The sequence below is a fragment of the Lolium rigidum genome, chromosome 6, assembly GCF_022539505.1.
Source record: "Lolium rigidum isolate FL_2022 chromosome 6, APGP_CSIRO_Lrig_0.1, whole genome shotgun sequence".
Taxonomy (NCBI): domain Eukaryota; kingdom Viridiplantae; phylum Streptophyta; class Magnoliopsida; order Poales; family Poaceae; genus Lolium; species Lolium rigidum.
In genome coordinates, this window is record NC_061513.1 from 15,941,668 (window position 1) to 15,947,773 (window position 6,106).

Sequence of the window (6,106 nt, forward strand, 5' to 3'; positions counted from 1 at the left end):
AATGATTGATCTGGTCACAAAATCACACACATTACAAGAAAATGAGCCACTCAGACTCAGGATATCTCCAACACAACATATGACGAGCTCTTTTAGTATTGCAGCCCAGAGTCTAAAGGTATAATAGATGCCACCCCATGGGGGTCTCACAGCGACCTGAGCTTCTCGGCCACATGATGCTATCATCTGGAGCCATCTCAACCGTCCATTCCAGGTAAGATTTCTTTACTGCCCACTAGATCAAGACATGAAACGGCAAAGTTCTACCCGCTTGCTTCTGCGCACGGGCCATTGTTGTGGCTGGTCCACGCTGTCAGCTGCTTGGGTGGGTTTCGTGCGGGTCATCCAGCCAATCCTGCCAGACGAGAGGTCGCGCAACCAATCCCACGAGAGGAGAGAACCCCACGCTGCTGCCCACCCAATCCATGTCTAGCCTCAAGCCTCCAATCCCCTCCCCTCCCATCCCCGTTCCTCTCCTCCCCAAGCCGCTCCTGCTCAGCCGGCGCCGCCGCTCGCGCCGCCGCCTCCTCCTCCGCATCAGTGCAATGGCCCTCCGCGCCCTCCTCCTCCCACGCCCAGTTTCCCCTCTTCCCGTATCCTCTCCTAATCATGGCGCCGTCGCCATGGACCTCGTCGTTACCACCATAATCCTTGGCAGGGGAGGAGCGTGGGCCACCAGAGGCCATCCAAGGCGCTATCGCCGCCATCCTTCGCGTCGGCTACCTGCCCTGTCGAGCTCGTGTCATTCTCCTATTGTTGGAAAGAGCTCACCATCACTAGAGAAGGGAAAGTTCAGGCCGCATCATCTCTCTCCCTCTTGCAGATGAGTTGTTGCTTGCTCCTCTCTCTCTCTCTCATGGCAGTGCTGCTCCTTTTGTCTCTAATTTATCACAAGCCGCTCTTCATTTTTGTGTGTATGTGTGTATTCTGATGTAGGGATATTGTTGCAGGTACACTGTTCGATGATATGCTTATGAGGCATGGAACTGTTCATCCTCTTGGATCTTCAGCCACATCAGTGAGGTGAGCCCTTTTCCATTCACATCTTTGCAGCAGGAAGTGATTGTCCCAAGTTTTATCCTCTTGCAAAGTTGGTTAGTTGTGATTTTGTCGAATTTGTTGATATTTTTCTTATTCTGGAGAGAGGAAGTTGTGACAAAAATAGGTTTTATTGTCTGCAGGTCACTATCTATAGAAGATAGGCATAGCTTTTCATATAAATTTTCTTTGTTATGGATAATGAAGATTTGGTTCTGTCTAATATATAGCATTAGCGTGTGTTAGTGCGATTCAACTGGTAGCCATCATAAGCCTTCATTGTCTGATCCTTTGTTTCCTATAAACAATTGATTATTTGTACAGATATGACATGCATCAGCCGCACCATGGGATGGGCATGTGTGCCAAGGAAAATTGTTTGTAGAAATAAGTGGTTAACAAGAAAGAGAAGAATTGGATTACAGGCCCATGGTTTGTGTATTTCATCTGTGTATCTAGATGTAGCCTCCCAGTTTGCAACAGAAGTGATGGTATCCGGTTTTGCCAGCCGAAGTGACGGATTGGTCAACGGCAACGTTCCATGCCGCATATAGATCAACAACCTTTAGCACCTATCAATTGGTTCCCTCCAGCCCCATGTGTTTTTATACTACACAACACGAATACATTTTATCTTGGAATTGTAGTACATCACATTATCACTAAAATAGTTTGTTTGATTGCCTATATATGCACTTCTTCTTTTCAGGTTCAGTTTAGAGCCATTGATCTATCATAAAGCATGATGATAAAGCGGATTAGTGTTATTTTGGACCATGTCATCACAGGTTGCAGACTCTGACATTGCCGCCCATTGACGGCCAGGTGTTCGAGGTAAGCCTTCTTTGCATTTGCTACTTTTTCTACCTGAATATGCAGATTACAAGGAAGTATCTGTATTTTTGTCCTCTGTACTTGTGTGTAGGGTTTGTATTTACTCCTGGTATTTGTGTAAGTACATACAAAATGGTTGCTTTATAGTATTGAATTATGTTCTGTGATCATAATACTTATGTATTATTACATTTTTCTTGACTAGGGAAACTACCAGGTTGCAAGATTCAATGCGTGTTGGGTGCCTATACATAGTGCAGATTTCTGCAGGATTAATTATTCTCTTCCATATTCTTGGTAAGCTTTAAGCTCTGACTTAATTTTATATTCTGTTGGGTGGCCAGTTTGCTCATAATCCGGGAACACGGAAGGTTAAGCTCTTCTATTGATATTTCAGGCACCTCTCACCATTCATTATAAGTATAATAAATGTAAGTTTCCATACACATTCTCTCTTCTCTGTTAAAGCACCTCTCACCGTCTCATAGCTCAAATGTGATATCAGTAAACCTATCACTTAGATAATTATGTTGTCTTATTCTCGAGCAAGCTTATGTTGATTACATATCTATATTGTGTTGGCCATGTATGATGGTAATTTTCTCCTTTTGTTCATAGGTTCAAAACTAAATTAGACATAAACTGAAATTATTATACTTGTCCTGGGCTCCTATACCATTTGACCAATTGTCCGCCCACTTCCTTGTTCTCATATTTTGGTATTTCATGTGTATCCCGGTGAGTAACATGGTCCCCTTCCCTAGATACTATTTATTACTTGATTGGGTTGCAGTGAAAGAATTATTGTGCTGTTCTTAGACACTAAAGATATTATTTAAATTCAATGGGTGCATTTTAGTAACCTAGGCAAATAGTTGTGGGTGTCCAGCTTTTTAATCTTCTGTTACTTGGTTAGTAACATTACCATGCAGTTATATTATGATTCATTGTTGTTGCAAGTGGCTTGGTGAGAAAAGATTTATAATAGGGGGACTGTTACTTTCTTGCCCAAAAAGGCTTTACTTGAGGGTGTTTCCTTGTTTGCTATAGATTAAATATTTAAATAGCCTTACGTATTTTGTGTGCTTACTACCAGGTTTTTTTCTTTTTTCGAGAAAACGCAAAGGACCTTTGCGCTTCATTTCATTGAAAAGGTAGAATAAGGTTTACAACCTCCTAGAAGGTGGGATACATTGTTTGGTACAAAAAGATCAGTGCACATCCCAGGTGGATGGCAGAACTACTCGTAGCCCCTTTGCCCCAGCCTTTGCCCATGAAAAGACCTCTTCTTTGATGTTGGAGAGCAGTAGAGGGATGGATGGCTGGGCACCCTCAAAAACACACGAGTTCCTATGCTTCCATGTCATCCAGGGGATAAGAAGAGTAGCAGAAGCGAGGCCCTTGCTTACTACCAGGTTGGCGGTTATTTTCTCCTGTATGCGCCGGTCATATCTGTAAGCATCGATGGATGCCATTTTCATGGGCAGACCATGTAACTGTCAGAAAAAATCCTGATGTCTTCCAAGTCTACATACCATAGCTAGCTCGTTAGGTATTGTTTCTTGCGCCTATATAAGGCTACACTCGGCGTGAATTAAGTTACTGGTTTTAATTGTGAATTATACGTGAATTGCTTTTCCACTACTTATCTATCCTTATTCTTACATTATTAGTTAGTATACCAACTGTCAGTACATGGTACCATGTGTTCTTCTGTAGAATTTGCTGAGACGCATTATGGAGAATCATTCCGAGGTGCAAGATTGTTTATGGTATGCAATTATAAATTTATAACAGGAGGTATTACATCGATAAAATCCATTTTTGTTTGTTCTGCACCACTTTGCATTTATTTACATCACTTTGCATTTAATTGCTACATTTGGATCTGTTTTTGTTTTCAGATTTAAGCTTCATGGTTCCAGTATTTTATCTCTTCAATAATTTTCTTTGGACACATTAGTATCCCTATCTTTCCCCTTCAGTGGCTACTTATTTAAAGAGCCAATGTTGGTAGTTAGTTTTGGCTTTGGGAATGACCATGTTTCATCGCCGCCGCACCCATTGCCAGCGCCTAGCAAGCTACCTTCCCAAGTCCCAAGTTTTGCTCTCCTCATGGTTGCTTGTTGTGTTTGACCGTGCGCGCTTCGCTAGCTGCATGCTTGTTTGATGGCCGGTGTGCTGATGTTGATATGATAGCTTTGTCGTAGCCTACTAGGTTGTGATTGTTGTTTCTGGTATTTTACTTGAGGTTGCAATGATCCACGATCGATTTATGGCTTGGGTGATCTGGTTATGGATTTTGGAGCTTGGCATATGGAGCACGACCCGCCACATTTCCATGGCATTGAGACAAGGTGATCCTCTCTTCCTCCTCAATTATCCTTTGACCATATTTTGATTTAATCCCATAAATCTCATCTATATATCCACTGGGTGATAATCCAACTACACTTTTTATGGTCTAAAGTTTTCAAGCTACTCAATGCATTTAACTTTCTACTGGCGAGTTGTCAAAGGTCTGATATTTTTTAATGGTGGCATCCCATGGCAGGATATGAATGGAGAGTATCCTCGCCAACCAGTTGTCACAGTACTCCCAGGGACGTGTTTCAAAAGGATGGTGTCTACTGAATATGAGTTCAGCACACTAAAGTGTACTGTACTTATTAGTTCGGTAAGGAACTTCATGAATCATGGATGTTCTCTATATAGGCTTTGTTGATGTTTCTTTTATATAAATTTGATGCTTAATGCATGTCTTTAAATATTCTTTTACCCATGTGTGTTTGTGTATCTGTACTGAAAGTTGTTGTGTGGGTACCTCCAAAGGATTTCATATTGTGCTTTGAATTTTTTATGTTTTGGTTCAGTAGGGATAAACAATAAATATGAGTGGGTGTTTGATAATTTAACTTAAAACAGTTGTGTGGTGGTTCCATCGTGCTTGCAGTTCCTTGATTGCCTTTCCATCTTGAGACACTGAAACATGAGGTTCGCACTCTCTTCTTGTTATTTATTCTGTTCCCACAGTCTTGACTCTGATCTCATGTATGAGCTACCTGAAATGTCTCACTTTTTCCTCGCTATATTTATGTCGATGCAAATCATGTTTTTGTTCAGTTGATATTGGGCTATGCAGGTTATCAAATCAGGTGTATGGTATTTTTCAAACATGAACAATTTCTTTAGAGAAGTTAATATTAGTTCAGACTTTGCTGCAAAAAAACTACTATCACAGAATGCATATGCCTACGTTTCAATTTTGAATCATCTTCACCTGCCAGTTTGCCGCTGGCACTTACAATTTTCCAGCTCAGGGAATGAGAAGACATAGCCCTAATCTGCCCAGTCATCTTGGTCAACTTACTTAGTTGTATGCGGTAAAATATGTGTAATAACCTTTCGTATTTCTTATTATGTATTGTTCTATTGTATGCAGAAATTCCTGCCAATTGGCTGGTTCTAATCTATTAATCCATGGATAGCCATGCTATAATACTGTCATGGTCTTTTTTGAAATAATACTCAGTTGTGTTTCTTGAATCCACTACATTCATTTCCCTGCGGATATGTGTTTAATCGCATTGCATTGTGTTCCTTCTTTTGTAGGTTTCTCATGAGTGCGCTAGGTGCCTCTGGACGGCATCATGGGTTTGATGATGTTACTCCTCGCCTGGTTCTTCTAATGGCAGTCTGAGGTGGGGTAGGCCTAGAGTTCCAGCACATTATTTACTCCCAAATTTTCTGTTCGTACACGCGTTATAGAAGTTGATCCAGCTAATCTAGCCTTTAATTAATACTGCCTTCACTTATTCAGTACTAAGTGAATTCAGTTTCCCCCATTCTTTCGGGAATTCATTTTCCCCCAAAACAGAGATGCATCAGGAAATTGCCTACAGTATGATGGCTTATTTCAAGTGTTCAAAAAAAACGGCAAGTGTGAAAAGCAGCGTACCAGACAATAAGCCACCGCCACCATTCACAACAGAATGCTTCTTCTTCTTCCTCTGCTGTCCTCCACCGTGACAAAAAAAAGCTTCCACCAAGCACCAGTACAAGCTACAGCCCATGAAGGCATGAACGCCTGCTGCCGCCAACGTGGCGCTCCGGATCTCCCCCTGCCAGGGGCCTCTGCTGCCAACAGCTGCTTGTTCCTCCATCAGATTGTTGTATATGCTACACCTTCCTTACTAACTGTTCCCTTCCCATCTAGAACAAACAAAATGCATCA

General features: G+C 41.8%; 1 long non-coding RNA gene across 1 annotated transcript; it reads left to right on the top strand.

Moving 5' to 3' along the window:
* The first annotated feature begins 2,280 nt into the window (after positions 1-2,280).
* LOC124668213 lies at positions 2,281-3,374 on the top strand. The gene is made up of 2 exons (XR_006991599.1): positions 2,281-2,610; positions 3,288-3,374. It is a non-coding gene; the product is annotated as an uncharacterized LOC124668213 (long non-coding RNA).
* The last annotated feature ends 2,732 nt before the right edge of the window (positions 3,375-6,106 follow it).